Raw genomic sequence first — 18,165 nt, forward strand, 5'->3', positions numbered from 1 at the left:
TGGGATCTCAGTCCTTATGGCCTTATCCCATCAGCCCATGCCCAGTAAACTGCATGGAGCTTGATAGGCCAGATCCCTGGGTTCTCCCAAAGGGCCGACTCTTGCTCCTATTGAAGTCAATGGCAAAGCTTCCATTTGGTTTCAATGGGAACAGGATACGGCCCAAAATGGCCAGAGAGCAAGTCACACGGTGGGGTGCAAAGCTGGCATAAAGCTCCCATTTGCACAGGTCCTGCTCTCTGCTTTTCTTCCACCACGTACTACATTAGAGCAGCCTCAGGGCTGCTCTAAGTTATGCCAGCTTGTATAATGGCATACAATGGGCTCGAAACCTAGCTTGGAACAGGGATAACTTCAGCGCTGTACTGACCATGCCCCCTTCCCCCCATGGTGCTGGTAGCAAGGCGTGCGTGGAGTACATGAGGGTGTGTGCCCATTGTACACCATGCTGGGTCGCTCTCACATTAGAATTCAATCAATTCCCTGCCATGGCAAGAACCTTGGGCACTGGTGGCACCTGGCTCTCTGGTCTCTGCCTGTGGCTCACAATAGTTTGCTCTCCTGAGGGCTGTAATAATTTGGACTAATTCTGGTCGTTGGCTTGGTGTGCAGGTGCTGGGTGGGGCTGGCGGCCTGTGACACACAGACCCCTTCTCCTCCTGCTGAGTGGAGTGCACTCCCATAGGATACAAATCAAAGCTGCCTGGACGGTTATTAGCTGGGGCGCCGAGTCGGTGGGAGGGCACAATGTCAGCCTACAACTATGCACCTTGCAGTTCACCTGAAACACAAGCCCGCTGGAGAACCAGCTCTGACGTCAGCTCCCCAGCACACACGCTCCCTGCATGCAAGGCACCGGCCAGCCAGGCATCGGATCAACAAGGAACTTGATCCTCAGTGGTTTGAGCATTGGCCTGCTAAACCCAGGGTTGCGAGTTCAATCCTTGAGGGGGCCATTTAGGGATCTGGGGCAAAAATTGGGGATTGGTCCTGCTTTGAGCAGGGGGTTGGACAAGGTGACCTCCTGAGTCCCTTCCAACCCTGATATTCTATTCTATGATTCTCAGACAGGGAGTCTCAGCCGGCCTGCCCATGGCTGGCAGTACAAGGGACGGCTCCTCCCGTACAGACGCAGAAGAATGAAACTTAGCTCTGCACACCAGCCCCTTTTTTAAGCTATTACATCGCTGACTGGCATGAATTCCTCAGCATTCGCTATCATTCTATACCTGGATGCACAGGTACAGATGTAAACCCACAGTATCCTGCCTCCGGCCCTCAGCCAGTAGCTGATGCTTCAGAAGATGCAGTAAAACCCACATAAAGGGCCTTGAGGAGTGCTGAGTTCTTGAATCCTGAGAAACTGCAATGTCCCATGACTTCCATGGGAGCTCAGAGGGGTGATGCCCTTAAAGTGTAGCCCACACATGAGCCTGTTAATCTGGAGACCTGGGTTCCAGGCCCCACCTTGCTGCTGGGGACTCTGGCCAAGCTTCAGTTTCCCACTCCGTAAGATGAGGCTGGTGACACTGACCTCCTTTGTTATTATTACTAATGTGTCGTACTACACCAGGAGGGACAACATTTTCCTCCCAAGCAATGACTTTCTTATTTCCTCCTGACCCGAGTGAGTCCCTGAAGCATGACGACTGATAAGATTTATAACCTTGTCAGAGCCATCCTAACTCCAGAGGCTCGTCTCTCTTGTTCAAGTCGAGTCAGCTCTTCCCCTGGGGCAAAGTCCACGGAGCTAGGCTCATATACACCAGCGGAGGAGCTGACCCAGGAGTGCCTACTTTTGAATCTCACTCGATAGCTACAATCACCCAACCCCCGCTATTTGCAGTACCAACAAATCCTTTCGTTGCCTTGGCTGCGAAGCGCTGGATCCCGCAAACCACCCCCCTGCATCTGCTGTGCCCATTTGTGGCTTCCCGCTCTAGATGTTGACACCCGCCCTTCCCCATTCCTGCTGCTTTACAGTATTATTAACATTCCTCGCTGCTACATCCCCCGTCACAAAGTCCACGGACTCAGCCTTTGCCTATTTGCTTGTGGGCACGCGTACCGACTCATGCACCAGCCCTTGCCTTCCCGCTCAAGACTTTGACGAGCTGCAGCAAAGTGAGGGCGGTAGGCCAGCTAGATTGTGCGGCACTGTTTGCATTGTGCTCTGTTTGCTCCCACACGTCAGGGGAAATACCACGTGCCGCTCAGAGATGTGCCCCCGATCCCGTGTCTCAGCTCGCCGATGCGTGTACCCAAAACTGGCATCATAGGTGCTGCTGCATCCCCTGGCTTGACGTGGTTTCCATCGTATCCAGGGTTTACAGTTTGGTCCAATGGCTCTCCGCACCCCCCTATACAAATTGTCCCAGCATCCGTGGCTGGGATTTTTGGTACCTTTCCAAAACTTCAGGCACTTGTCCAGTGTTAAAAGAGGACGTTTCCCAGCAACGGCCCTGCAGCACTTCCCTGCCCCTCCGATCCGTGCTACGCAGCTGCACGGGTGCTACCCCCACCCACAGGAGCAAGGTCTAGACTCTGCCACCTCACCCAGCTAGGGGAGTTCTGCCAGGGCAGGGACGGTGCTGCCCTTTGCTACTGATGCAGACCAGCAACAAATGACTACCATGCAGCAGCAGCCAAGAGAGCACCAGAGAAGGCACAACCCCTTCCTTGCACTGTCCATGGGGTGCAGCGCTGACCCCCGTTACGATCAGCCTTTCAGATGACTCGCAGAGTAAAGCGCGGCTCACGAGGAGTATGAGGAGCAGAATTGGGCCCATTAATCCCTCAGCAGCAGTGATATCTGTTCCATCCAGTCGGGGCCAGCGGCGTGCACACGTGGGCACGCTGGCAAACACGCCCCATGCGTTACACCTCAGGCCCATATCACTTTCCCTGCTCTCAACACGCCCATGTACGGGGAAGTACAGCTGCCAGAAATACTCCGCCCTCTGGAATAATGGAGCATGTACAGAAAGGGTCCCTGGAGGTCTGAAGGGCCTGTGAATTACGCGGTGTCTCGGCTCTTTGCCAAAACGGACAGAGGCGGCTACTGTATAAAAGAGCCCCAGGAGCTGCCTTTATTAGTAACGGGAGATGGATTGCATGGGCAAGGTGTGGGCCTGGAGTGGGGGTCTGGCATCCCCAGTGGGTTTTTTGTCGGGGGGGATGTTTGGATCTAGGGACGTGGTCTGGCCCACTACAGCTCCAGGAGCTAGCTGGAAAGTTAAGATGATCCCAAAGTTGAGGGGTCCTTGAGTCTGGGGGTTTCATCCGGGATCCTCATGACTAAAACCAGCAGTAACTTTCGCCTTCCCTAGCACCTTTCACCTGAGGCTCTTCACAAGCCCTAGCTGGCATGGGGGGGAGTCATTCAGCACTTGGCAGAAGGCGCTCAGCAGCATGCAAGATTGGGCCCTTCACCGCTATGCATGGGATCCCAGCACTGAAAGCACCCCAAGGATGAGCAGGGTGGGCTAGAGGAATGCGCAGTGGGGCTGGGAGCCAGGCAAACCTGAGGTCTAGGCCTGCCTCTGCTACTGATCAGCTCTAGGGCAAGTTGTTCTGCCTTTCCGTCTCAGTTTTCCAGCCATAAACGCTCTATTTCAAATGCTTAAGAATTCCCATCATGGTCTGTGACCTACAAATTAAACCGCAAGGGTGTGAAATGTCCGGAGAGGATCCCTGCAGGAGAACACGCACCCCCCCCCCCACCACCACCACCACCACCACCACCACCCCCAGGTTTCATGCTGGGACAGGACTTTGGGAGTTTAGGCAGTGCTGGTGAATGGACACTCGTGTGCCATGCCCACGATCGAGTCAGCAAAGCAAACTAGCTCCAGGCCCGCGGGCTACCTCCCCCGCTCCTCCTGGAGTGAGGGCACCGACATGCTACCATCGCTTTCTGCCTTCTCTCAGCTCTGATGAGGCCACAGTGTGTGACTCAGAGGTTCATTTGGCTTTTGGCGAATAGCCAGACTTTTGTTTCCATTTCCCCTGTGAGGAGAGAGAAAGAGCCTGACAGAACTCCCCCCGCTTCCTGCATGTTCTTAGAGACCTGAACATTTTTAACGGAGACTTTCTTTCCCTTCTTGGCAGAGACCAGCTCTGTTTCCTGCTCCTTCCTAGCTCTGCCGTGCTGCTGTTTTCCGACGATGGGCGACTGGGTCTAGCTGGTGTGTGCGGTGGAATCCAGAGAAACACACACAGAAAGGGCTTTATTCTCACTTTACAGTGGGGCCTTGTTGGTGTAGATTTTTCATGAGGGCTCTACACCAGCCAGCCCTGCTCCTAAAATCTGGCATAGAGAGCAGATTGGGGCAGGGGGTTGGAGGGGGAAATGGAGTACACTGCTCTATGGCTATTCTGTGCTTCCCAAGGGCCATGGGAAATGGAGGGCAAATCAGAGCCATCCTGAGGCAGCTCTAATTTATACCAGGGGCCATGTGGGGCTCTGCACATCCCCAGAATAGGGGAAGCATCTTTGACTCTCCACGGCCGTGTCCCAAGTGCTGGAAGGAAGGAGCCGAGGCCCAGATAGCTTTGCCAGAGACGTCCGTGGCCTGGGCTCTTGAGATAACATTTATTCACTCAATGTGTTGCTTTTCTTGGCCAGGAGCTGAGGACAATCATCCAGAGCAGGCCAGGAAATTATAAATGAGATGAAAAGCTCGAAAGGCGTGGCACGCCCATTAGCGCTTCTGTACAGAAGAGCAGGTGACTAGGTCAGAACAAGCAAGCAGCCCTTCCCAAACCTGTCCGGCCCTGATTAACAGCAGCCCACAAAGAGCCAGGGGGAGCACGGCCTCTGGAGAAGGCTGAATACAGGAAAATGTATATAGGGGAAAAAAAGATCCATCCCCCTCCACACCCATTTCCTCTATTTGTTAACAAAGGGATGGGGCAGGGTCTAGTGGTTACAACACAGAACTGGTCATCCAGAGAACTGGGCTGTTTTCCCAGCCTGGCTCCCCATTAAACCCAGGCCCAGGGGCTGAGCACCCACAGTCTCCAGTCTAGTCCCTAAGAGCTGCAGGCCATCCCTGTGCAGTCCCAAGCAGAGACCTGAACTGCTCCCTGCCTCAGTCTCCCCACCTGTAAAATAGGGATAACCAGGGGTGAGCTGGAGCCAGTTCGCACCGGTTCGCTAGAACCGGTTGTTAAATTTAGAAGCCCTTTTAGAACCGGTTGTTCCGCGAGGGAGAACCGATTCTAAAAGGGCTTCTAAATTTAACCGGCCAAGGGTGGTGCCTTAGGCGCCGACTCCATGGGGGCACCCACCGGCAGCTCCCCGCCCCGCGGCTGGCCCCAGATCACCTCACCTCCGCTCCGCCTCCTCCCCTGAATGGGGGGGGGGGCACGAGGAGGGCCACCCACGCCGCAGCAGGTAACCCGGGGCGGGGGGGGCACGCAGAGAAACCGCTCCCCGCCCCAGCTCACCTCCGCCACCCATGACCTGAGCGCGAAGCCGCCGCCTGCTTCTCTGCCCTCCCCGGCTTCCCACCGAACAGCTGATTCGTGGGGAGCCGGGGGGCGGGGGGGGCGGAGAGCCAGGCCGGGGCAGCGCGTTCAGGGGAGGAGGCGGTGGCGGAGCGGAGGTGAGCTGGGGCCAGCCGCAGGGCGGGGAGCTGCCGGTGGGGGCTCTGCACCCACCAAATTTTCCCCGTGGGTGCTCCAGCCCCAAGGACCCAAGGAGTCGGCGCCTAAGGTGCCACTTTTGATGGGATCAGTGGGGGGAGGGGGAGCGGCCACTCCCCCTCCCCCTAGCTACGCTCCCCCCCCCAGGAGCCAGAGAGACCTGCCGGAGAGACCTTCCTGGGAGCTGCCCCAGGTAAGCACCACCGGGACTCCCCACCTCGCCCCCCGGCAGGTCCCTCTGGCTCTTAAGGGTGGGGTGGGCACCCACTACCGTGGCCCACAAGACCCTCCTGCCCGGTTCTGGGGGCAGTCGGGGGACAGGGGAGGGGGGTGGATGGGGCAGGGGTCCTGGGGGTGGGGCATCAAGGAACGCGGGGGGTTGGATGGGGCAGGAGTCCCGGGGGGCGGTGGTGGGCAACAACCCCCTCGTGGGGTGAGGCGGGAACCCGTTGTTAAGATTTTGGCCGCTCATCACTGGGGATAACACAACTTACTCTCACTGGATAATTGTGAGGATTAACCCCTTAGAGCGACTTTGAAGTCCTGTGCGGGTTCAAAGCTTTATTTCTGGGAACAAGGGGAGGAGAAAGGTCTAAGAAGATTGACAGTTGGATACGCTACTCCTCACGGCTTGTTCCCGAATTATTCTGGAGGCCCATAGACACCGTTCCTCCTGCTAAACCTGCATGTGCGGTCTCTAGCCCAGAGCTGGCTGCATTTCAGTGACGAGTCCGGGTAACGAATGTGTTATGTTTCAGAGTAACAGCCGTGTTAGTCTGTATTCGCAAGAAGAAAAGGAGGACTTGTGGCACCTTAGAGACTAACCAATTTATTTGAGCATAAGCTTTCGTGAGCTACAGCTCACTTCATCGCTATAGCCTCAGCGCATTCCTCACCTAAACAGTGAATCCTCAACGACTGTTGCTCACTCTAGGGGCGAAACCATCCAACCCCTCTCAGGCCTGGTCCACATTACAGAGTTAGGTGGATGCAAGGCAGCTTACATCGCCCTAACTAGGGAAGTGTCTACACTAAAAATTCGCTCCCGCCGACGTAACTCGCCTGCTACGCCGACTTCACTCCCCCTCCGTGAGAGGCGTAGCGTCAGGGTCAGTGGTGGATTAATGATTTTGCCGCCCCTAGGCCCAGAAATAATTGCTGCTCCCCCCCCCTCAAAAAGCTCACCTCCGCTCCTCCTCCGCCTCCTCCCCTGAGCGCGCCGCCGGGTCCTGCTTCTCCCAGCTCCCTGCCAGCGCTTGTGCGGGAAACAGCTTTGTGAAGCAGGGGGGAAAGGGGGGAACCGGCGCGCTCAGGAGAGGAGGCGGGGCCGGGGCAGGGATTTGGGGAAGGGGACTAATAGGGGCAGGGAGGGGGTAGGGAAGCGGTGGAGTTGGGGCGGGGCCGGGGGCAGGGCGGGCAAACCGGCACCGGGGGAAGCAGCCGCCTCCGGCTGCTATTATAAATTTGCCGCCCCTGCAAATTTGCTGCCCTAGGCCTAGGCCTTGTCAGCCTAGACAGCACGTTGCCTACACCGACTGCTGCTGGCTTTCCGAAGCCATCCCACAATGCCCCACGCTGACGCACCGCCGACACAAGGAGCAGAGCGTCGACACGCACAGGCGATGTAATTATGGCGGCGGCTGCATGCCGACCTAAGTGAAGTCGGCTTCGTTTTGTAGTGTAGACATGGCGTCAGCCACCTAACGCACAAAATGTGGGAAGGGGAGGGGAAAATACACTCCCCAGCTAGAGCCCGAGCTTGGCGTGGGAGAGCCAGACGACAAGGCCGAATGCTGGGCCGAAACGTTTTTGGCTCGCACTGCGCGCCGCAGGCCAGCGAATCTTCAGCTCTCGACCCAGCATGTGTCCTGTTCAATAGCTCAGACGTGGGCCCTATGCCAGGCATTGCAACGGAGCCTAAGGAGAAAGGTCTGAGAAGGCCTTCGGTCTGAGAAGGTGCCACATTATTACAGCTGTTCTGCCCTGCAGCTGGTGCAAGACATGGGATTTTAGAGCCCCCTCAGCTTGCTATTCTGCACCATGTCACTGGTGGAAATCGCCGAGCCTTTGGCTGGATCAGATAACTCCCTGATGGAACAAACTGGCCAAACCTGGCTGGGGTCCACTAAGCCCACACAGAGGCGAGCACGTCGATTCAGGGTGGAGTTCATGTGCATGGAGTTCCAGGTCCTGAAGTTCTTAGAGAGGACCAAGCCATGGTGTATGTGGGCTTAACCAAGTCAAGCATTGCCACATAGATCGTTGGCATGCTGAACTGCCTGGCCGGTGGGTCGGACAGACAGCCAACCCAGAGTGGATGAAAGCTCTGGATCCCTGTTCTGCACTCACAGGCCGCTCTTCACGGCGTTCGCCTGGCACTTTCTGCAGCACGGGGTACGTGTGACGGAGTCCGTGAGTTCACTTCTTATCAGCACCGCCAGCACTCATGATCAGTTATTGGCGGGGGAGAGAGTCAAGGTAGCTGCTGCAGCAACAGGGTCAGCCTGGGGTTCATATTCAGGACAGCAAGCAGGCGGGGCCATTTCAGATCCATTGAGTCCCTCTGGAGAGGAAAACGCTGTCAGTGATCAGTCTGTTCGGAGACTATACAGTTCTAAGCAAAGTATACCTGTCCCCACTTACGTAGGTGTGGGCCTCCCAGTTATGGGCCCTGCCTAAGTACAATAAAAGGAACTGGGATTTCATAGAAATTTGAGGTGTATTGAACCTATCTGCCTGTCCGTCAGAGTTCAAGCAGCCAACAAGATGCAATTTCTTCTCGTCAGGGCTATTTATTCCCTTTCCCCAGAGTTCAAGATGATGGGACGAATTCTCATGCACGTCTCCTCTTCATGGGTGTGGGAGGAGACATCAACAAAGTTCAGCTATGGTTTGTCTGGTGTCTATGGGCCTTCTTTAGTGGGGCAGGAGACAATATCTCCTGTGGCAACCTAGTATTTCCCACTCGCTAATGCTTCTCTCCTGACTGCGGGAGTTTACCGGTTCAGAGCAAACGCTTTTACAGTCACAGAGTAAACACTTAAATATTACTTTATAACATGCGCTACAATTATTATCAGTGAGATTAATGCAGGCAGAAACATACGAACATTTCAGAGTCTAAACACTAAATACATTCTTATAAGACTAATGCCTATTTTGAGCAAAACTAACATGCAGGTGACCTGGTCTGGGCTACAGCTATGAGGTTGTCAGTTCTTAGCTAATGCCCACATTAATGCCAGCATCACACACTGAGCTTAGCATAAAGCCAGGGCTGGAGTTCCAGGGGACAGTCTCTGCTTTGTTTGCTTGTTGTTCAAGAATCCTGGTTGGGGAACATTTACTGCAGATTTCCAAGGCGTTACAAACACAAGCAAGAGCTGTCTGTGTTTTCATTAGACCGCCGTTAACGTCCTTGATGGACATGTTCTTTTGGCCTTATCTTTGTGGACCTGAGAAAGCACAGCACCCCCTGCATAGCCTGAAGTGTGTGTGTTTTACATCTGCGAACAGAGTACTTTGGAAAAAGCTGGGCTCTTAGCCATGCTTCAAAACTAGATTCAGCACCATTTATCCATCAACAAACTAGAGTGACAGTACCACATGATCCGGTTGCCTGCCGAGGTCCCCAGCAATTGCATAGCTTGGGATAAATCAAGTAGTCCAGGGAGTAGGAACCAGAAAAGAACATGAGCGGTCATGTCTGTTGGAGTGACTGTAACAGTACAATTAGAGATGCGGTTTATGTCCCCCTCTCTCTCCCTCCTCCTCCTCCCCCCTCTTGAGCGAACATGCCCCCTAGAAGTATGTCTTGTTTGTCCAAAGTACCACCTGGCAAAATTGCAGCATGAGCAGCTCTCAGACTTTCTTCATGTTGCGCAGGGTCTGATCCTCCATCTTCCATTGGAGTCAATGGATAGACTCTCATAATCCCCCCGTTGGCTTGGGATCAGGCCTTCAATCATCCAGACAGGACTTCGCTCCAAACTGGCTTTCAAGATCAGAGAAAGCACTGGGTCCCAGACCCTCAAAGATATTTAGGCACTGAACTCTCGTTGAAATCAATAGGAGTTAGGTACCTAGACAAGTTGGAGGATCTAAACCTAGGTGTTATGGAAGTCCCATGCAAGCTGCTCAGATATCATGGTGATGCATGCAGTCTAGCTTGCTAGATATGGCAAACAATAAAACAGAGAGACCTTCATAGGTTACAACATATAGAAGATCCTAGAAAGCCTCATAAAGGTACCTGAAAGTGTTCGCTCTGCAAATCCAAGGCAGTGAGCATCTCACAAGAACACATCTACACCGTGTGGCGATGGTTGGCTCTCAGTCACAACTGACTTAGCCTCATGAAGATATGCACATCTGAAAGCCACCTGTCTTGGGCTTGTGAATGACAAGCGGAAGATGATCATTGGGAGGGGTCAGTTCTTTGGGCAAATTTAGATCTGGCACTTGAAATTGCAAGCCCAATAGCAAGGATTTTTTAATGAATCCCTAAACTCAGGGGTCATATCTTATGACTGGAGAATTGCTAATATTGTACCTCTATTTAAGAAAGGGGGGTGGGAAAGTGATCTTGCAAACCATAGGCCCATTAGTTTGACTTGAACTGAATGCAAGGTCTTAGAACAAATTTTGAAAGACAGAGTAATTAAAGACATAGAGATGAACAGTAATTGGGATAAAATACAACATGGTTCTGCAAGAGGTAGATTGTGCGCCAGCCCAGCCTGGTCTCTTTCTTTGAGAAGATAGCCAGTTTTCTAGACAAAGGACATGCAGTAGATCTCATCTACCTGGATTTCAGTTAAGCATTTGATGCAGTTCCACATGGGAAATTATTAGTTAAATTGGAGAAGATGGGGATTCATATGAGAATCGAAAGATGGGTAAGGAACTGGTTAATGGGGAGAAAGGTGAACCTAGGGTGCATTGGGCAAGCTATTTCCAGTAGAGATAGGGAAGTGTTATCATCATTGTACCAGGCACATGTGAGACCTCATCTAGAATACTGTGTGCGGTTCTGGTCTCCCAAGTTTAAGAATCCAAACTAGAGTATGTGCATAGAAGGGCTACTGGGATTATCAGAAGAATGGAAAACCTACCTTACAAGATGAGATTTAAGGAGCTTGGCTTGATATGATCGCTGTCTGTAAATATATCAGAGGGATAAATATCAGGAGGGCAGAGGAGTTAAGTTAAGGGCCAATGCTGGCACAAGAACAAATAGATATAAATTGGCCATTAACAAGTTTAGGCTTGAAATTAGATGGAGGTTTCTAACCATCAGAGGAACAAAGTTCTGGAACAGCCTTCCATGGGGAGCAGTGGGGGGCAAAAAACCTAACTTGTTTCAAGATTGAGCTTGATAAGTTTATGGAGGGGATGGTATGAAGACGTTGCCTACAATGGCATATGGCCCAGCCGCATCCGCTGTTAGCAAATATCTCCAGCAGCCAGAGATGGGACACTATATGGGGAGGGCTCTGATTTACTACAGAGAATTCTTTCCCAGGGGTCTGTCTGGGATTTGTGATTCAGGAAAGAATTTTCCCCCAGATCAGATTGGCAGAGATCCTGGGGGGGTTTCACCTTCCCCTGCAGTGTGGGGGCACAGGTCACTTGCTGGTTTGAACTAGAGTAAATGGTGGATTCTCTATAACTTAAAGTCTCTAACTCAAGATTCGAGAACTTTGGTCACGCAGCCAGAGGTTATAGAGTGGGTGGGTGAGGTTCTGTGGCCTGTCATGTGATGATCATGATGGTCCCTTCTGGCCTTAAAGTCTGTGAGTCTATGAAATCTTTTCATCTTTCTCCTTAAGTCAGTCCTTCCAGCTGACCTTCTCTGAAGTCCCTCCACCTTGCTGGTAGCGAGGTCCCCAGCAATTCATGGCGTGTTGCCATTGCAATCTCACTGGAGTGGTATAACGAGGCACTTTCACCTCCCTGCTCACCTCTGCACTTACCTCTGGAACAGGGTGCGACAGGGACTGACCTGGTCTGGCTTGAGTTTCCCATCTCAGCTGGCCAGCCTGCAGCTTCAGATAGCTGAGATGAATGAACCCTCCAGTTAAGTCACAGGAATTCACCCCTTGCAGAGTTAACAGAAGCCCAAAAGCAAACACAACCCAATCCTTTGCCCCAGCCCATCTCCCCAGGGTCCACCCTACTCCACCGCAGTCTGTAGCACTGCTCTTGGGCTCAGCGACCAGTCCCCCTGGGCTCCAATTAACCCTTCGCCCGCTTGTGGACTGAGCTTGCTGCACCTCCTCCTGGTGAAACAGCAGAGGGAGAACCCACAGCCACCCTCTCCTACCCTGGAACCCTAAACAACCGGGCTGTCCATCCCTGTAACACAACTGCCCCGGCTTTTCTTCCTGGGTGTTCAGACTCTTTCCAGGCTGTTCTCCCATTCATTAATGGACCATCTCCCTCTAGGTCTGCTCCACCCCCCCCCCTTTGTCACATGACTCCTGCCCTCATTCCCATCACCTAGGGAGGTGGCTAAGCCTGGCACAGGTGAGGCTGAGCTCCCAACCCCTTAAAGGGCCAGCTCATGCTGTGACACTGGGCATCTCATCACCAAAATCAGTCTGGATGAGAAGAACAATGAAAGTGACCCAGAAGGCTGGAGGGCTTGACTTACAGAAAATGATGAACGGCTAACTACCTATAACCTGGCAAAGCAATGACCAAATGGAGGAGATATAATGTAACAATCCCTGGGCTGAGTTACCAGGGGGGTTTGAACCCATGATCTTTAGCACGCACCTCTACTGCTCGATCTAAAGGAGGCACTCCCTGAGCTAGCAGCAGTAGCAGGCCATGAGTCTCTTATGTGAACCAGCCATTAGTGGGAGGAGGACACAGCTTAACGGTGCCAGTGTGTTACCCCTAAGGGGCGTTCACACCAATTATTTAATGAAGTACATAGGAGAGTAACAGGAGCGATGGGGTGACACGAAGAAAGGGAAGTTCTAAATCCAAAAAACAGTCCTGCCAGTGAGCTGTCTGGGGCTGCGGAATCAGTTCCCAGGGGAAGCCCAAGAGCTGAGCAGAACGCTAATAAATGACCCCTGGGCTGATCTGACTTTTCCACCTCTAGCTTTTAGGGTTCTTCTGCCCCCCACTTCCTTTGGAACTGTGGCTTGCTCTTTGCACGGCGTGCAGGGCAGCATCCCTCCGGCACACCCCACCCCACCCTGCAGCATTTCAGTCACTCAGAACCCCCGGCTTCTGAGCAGCTTGGAAGCTCAGCACGCCCCCAGCGCAAGTAGCCAAAAAAGCCAGCTCAGGCCAAAAAAAGAGAATGTTCCCTAGGGCACTTTTCTCCACTGGATCACTCAGCATAATGAGAATATCAGCTCCAGCCTGTTCTGCTTTGTTGGCTTCGTGGCCAGTCGGTGGAACGTTAGAAGGTGCCTCAAATTTCAGTGCCGGTGGAGAGGAAATGAGGGCTCAGAGGAAAGGTTAAGGGGACTGCCGTCTAGAGAGAAGCCAAGGAGACATGATGTGATGGCTCACAGATATGTAAAGGAGGTGAGGGGAAGGACACAGATCCATTAGTCTCCTGAGTCAATGAGAGGAGAACCCTGTGATGGGCTTAGGCTGCAACCAGGGGGAACAGGGATAACTCTAACATGTGTTTGACGATGGATGAAGGGGCTGAGAACAGCCACTGAGGGTATTCAGCTTGACAGAACATGAGCAGGTCAGAGCTCCTCTGAAGCACCGAGGGTTACACCCACCCACACTCACTCTATGTCTATGCACCCATGCTCGTGCGTCTCCCTCCAGCTGAGGCCCATTGGTGGGATGACATCAGGGACGCTTGCGCCATCCTGGGGGTGGAGCGCACAGACGGGCTCCGCTCCCTGGGGGCCTTCTCGTCGGCAATCCCTCCAGAGGACTTTTAGACTCAATCTCCTTTGAGTGACTTGGCAGAGGATGCAAAACTCTGTGCAGAGAGCTGCTCCCAGATGAGACAGCAGGCCCCGGAGTGGAAGGAGCTGCCGCGAGGTGGCCTGGCTCTGGAATAGGCTGGACTTTGCCCAGGCTGTCCTGGCGAGGCCTGCTAAGGAACTGGTTTTGCTCCTGCCTCTCTTCCTGGCGGTTTTTCCCAGCTGTACTGCTCTGAGCCCATCAATGTGGCAGAGAGAACAACAGGAGGTGAATGCACTGTTCATTAAAGGACAGCGCAAGGCCAGCAGTTTGCTGTTCCAGCAAGTCACCTTAGCAGGTCACGGGGCAGTCCAAAGAGTCGCTGCTCTCAACATACATAACGTTGGGCTCAAGAAGAAAAAGAGGACTTGTGGCACCTTAGAGACTAACCAATTTATTTGAGCATAAGCTTTCGTGAGCTACAGCTCACTTCATCGGATGCATACTGTGGAAAGTGTAGAAGATCTTTTTATACACACAAAGCATGAAAAAATACCTCCCACCACCCGACTCTCCTGCTGGCAATAGCTTATCTAAAGTGATCACTCTCCTTACAATGTGTATGATAATCAAGTTGGGCCATTTCCAGCACAAATCCAGGTTTTCTCGTGGGCAGGGTCTGTCTCTCGCTGTGTGTACAAAGGGGCCTCCAGGTGTTCCTGTGATATTAATGTTCATTTGCTGTTCAGTCTCAGTGACAGCAGAGCCACCGGTGATGTGCTGGACACTAAATATTTGCCTCTGAGTCCTGTTTTGGCTTGGCCCAAATTGGCAAGGTCTCCGCGAGAATGGAAAGTTATCAGGCGTCCCACGCAGAGAGCAGGGCAGTGCTATTTTTAAAAAACGGGATATTTAAATAGCACGGTGACTCATGTACTCACTCTGTGCCAGCAGACGCGCTATCTTGGGCCCGTCAGATCCCACGAGATTAGCAGGGTGGGCCGGGTCAGTACTGGCTTCAGGAGACCTCTGCGGAGCACCTGTGTGCTGAAGGAGATGGTGCTGGTAATTCTCTAGGGAGAGCCCGCCCCACTGAGTCAGCGTGATGTTCCGGGGGTTGCAGCGGGCTCCCATGAGATGCCACGCTGGGGTCCTGGCTGCTGGGGCCCGTTAAAGATCCTGTGACACTCTTTACAGGAATCAGGGTGGCTGGATTCTAATTCAGGCCTGAAATTCCCTCCGTAGGCGCCTTTGGGAAAGGTGTTCTCCATGGATTGCTGTTGTGTGTAGAGAGACAGTGACTGCATTTCGCCCCCTGACGGTGGATGCTCCGATCCTTGTCCAATTTGCAAAGTGCTTTGGGACCCTTCTGGATGGGAGGTGCCGTACAAATGTAACACTCTTATGCGTATCAATTTGGGGTTCGATTGTGCAGTGGCAAGCCAGCCTGCGAGGGGGTGCTGCTGAGTCACAGAAGCGGCTTTCACTTGACCTCATCTATTCGAACGGTGCAGATTCCTCCCTCCCAATGGCCTATCCCTGCAGCATGGGCTGATGTGGGCAGTTGTGGGGCTATGGCCCCATCACCCCACCCCCATTCCATGGATTTGCTCTCCAAAGGCAGCAAGCACTGGGCTGTTCCTGCTCCCAGTTGATCAGGGAAAGGATTTGATTCCTGTTGGCTCGACGCTGCCTGCACCAACCCGTAAATTATCAGCATGGGCCCTCTGCTGCACTGATTCCAGATTCTGATCCCGGTTTCACCCATTTTCACGGCTGTACCTCTGGAGAGACTCCGCTCAACACTCTAAATCCAGAGTGTCTCCATTGAATTCAGTGGAGTGACTCCAGATTTAGAATGGTTTGAACGAGATCGGAGTCCAGCCCAGAGCATGAGAGTGCAATAAATCTGGGTTTAAGGACTCTAGCCAGTGTGGATTAGAGTGTTACGTGTAATGCCCAGGCAAGATCCTCTCCTGCCCCGTGCCCGGCGCTCTGGAATGCTGATCTGGCGGCGGTCAGCCTGGGCTGGCCATACGGTGCAGAGCATGGTGGGACGGGACACGTGGGAGTGTTTTGCTCACTACGACGCAGAGCTGCAGCCAAACTGGATGCATTCAATAAACGCTGCTAATCCTTAGTCTATTAATTCCAGGCTCCTGGTAACTAGGAGACAGCAATGTGGCGGCTGCATAGCTGCACGCCCGTCTCCGTGCTGAGCCCTGAATGCTCTTCTGAAGCTGCTGACTTCACCAGAGAGCCGCTAACCGGCCAGAGACAAAAGCCCAGGAAACTTTAGCAGCAGCTACCGGCATTATCTGCCTCTAGTGACAACCTTTATAAACCATTGCCTTGCATGGCCATGAACCAGGCAAAGAAACTGCCTAATGCCACTGAATACAAGTCACCTGGCAAGTCGCCTTCCCGTCCTGTATGCACCGTTGGCAAAAACATCATCGGCCGGGAAGCTCGGACAAAGATGATGAGAGGTTTTTGGGAAACCGACAGCTCCAGGGGCAGCCAGCTTCATCGGAAAGCAAGCGTGCTGTGCTGACATAGCGCGCGCGGCTGCCAGACGGATACATGAGGTGCCCCGGGACGGTTCAAATATAGCCCAGGCATGTTGTAAATACAGCTTCCCAGCAGGACGGCTTGTGAGCTGCGCAGATGGGGCAGAGCTGTGTAGCCAGACAAGCGGGGCTCGGAGACACCGCATCCCGTAGGGCTTTAAACCAGAGCTATTTTAGAGCATGTTTATCGGGGCATCGCGGACATTCAGCTATTTCCAGCCTGATAGATTGTTACCTAAGGGAGGCATACGGGGAGGAGGCTCGAAAATGGATCATGGGAAAAGAGGCAAAACCAATAGGAAGAAGGAGAAGGTGGGGGGGGGAAACCAAGTCAGAATGGACAGCACGTGACAGAGAGAGGGACTGTGGCATTCGAAGGAGGAGATTTTAGCTATTCCAGGAGACACAGCCGTGAGCGCTAAGCCAGCCACAGTGGAGACACGAGGGGTTAATAATAACTCCCTGGGCCAAATTCATCCCTGGTGCAATGCCACTCAAGCCAGTCAGTGGCGTTACAGCAGGGGTGGCTATGGGTTCCCGTGTTCTCAGCCGAAGGCCTGGCAGAGAAGAACAGATGGTGTCTGCCTGCTCCCCCGTTCCGGACAGGCCCCCAAGATCTGCCAGCTGCATGGAGAACAATCGATGTGCACAGCTGATGGGCGTTTGTAACTATACGTGCACATCTGAAGGGTACCTATAGAACCTGCATGTGTGTGTATACGGGCACGGGTGTGTGTAATATGTACGTGCGTGATAATATCTGGCTCTTGTGTCGCACTTTTTATCACTAGATCTCACAGTGTTTCACAGCCTTTGATGTAATAACCCTCAACAACACCCCTGGGAGATAGGGCAGTGCTATTGTCCCCATTGCACAGGTGGGAAACTGAGTCACAGAGAGGCTAAGTGACTTGCCCAAGGTCACAAAGGAAGTCTCCTAATGGCTAGGCTATGCCCTAACAACTGGACCACCCAGCTCTGCATAGAACACATTGATCCTTGCCAGCCTGGATCTTAGCCTTCATTTCCTCCTGCGCTTTCCTCCCCACCCATCCACCCGGCTCCACACTCGTCCCTTTGTCCCCTTCTCCCATCTGCCCCTCCAGGCCTTTCTCTCGCCATCCTCTGTGCCTCTACGAGCCCCCTTTTCCCTGTGTGGTGGTCCCTTGGATCTGTAACGGCCCGCTGAACGCAGGGCAGAAAGCTTGCCATGCCATCCCAAATCCCGCAGCTGTCTCCGACTGGGGATGGAGCAACACATTGACGCACTCGCTACGTCCTCTGAGTATGCACCAATCCCCTCCTCCCTCACCAGAGCCACTCTTGGGCTGCATCACGGCGTAAAGCCAGGCCCTTGCAGAGCAGACCCAGCTGCACAAGATAGGAACACGAAGGCAAAGCAAAGGCGATATAGGCCAGCAGCTGAGTTAGGATTTAGCTGACCTGGGTTCTAGGCTTTTCACAAGTCAGTCTGGGGGTTGGATTCAGGCTGTGTTTAAAAATGAAGTCCACAAAGCAATAGGCTTTCAGGCCCTGATTCGGGAATGCCCCAGTGACTTTCCTGCCTGTCTCTCAAGCAGTGGCCTCAATCCCTTTGCCCGGAGCCACCCAGGAAACTCAATGCCGGGTATTTACAGGCCCCAGCGTGACATGTAACAGCAAGGGACCAGGGGCTGAGACGCTGGAATGCACCAGCCGGACTCCCTGGGCAGCCGGGGCTCCAGAAGCTGAACTCTAAACCCTGCCAGCACCTGCCGCCACATTTCACGGTGCTCGTCTCTTTCCTGCGCCCGCACAAATGAGTCTTTCATGAGGCGGGAGGAGGTTAAGATTACCCAAATTCCTTTGGGCTCCGGCCTAGGGGCTTTCTAGCATGAAATGCAATGAGCCGGGTGCCTGTGAAGAAGTAAATTATGGCGGGTCGATGGGACAGGCAGAGCAAAAGGGTTCAAAGGACGAGCAGACACAGGGCAAGTCCACCTGCCCAAATGGCTGGAAAGGATTAAAGTGGATGAGCTGCTAGGAGCGTCAGGTCGACTTTGCAGACTTTCCCAGG

The sequence above is a fragment of the Chelonia mydas genome, chromosome 1 (assembly GCF_015237465.2).
Source record: "Chelonia mydas isolate rCheMyd1 chromosome 1, rCheMyd1.pri.v2, whole genome shotgun sequence".
NCBI lineage: Eukaryota > Metazoa > Chordata > Testudines > Cheloniidae > Chelonia > Chelonia mydas.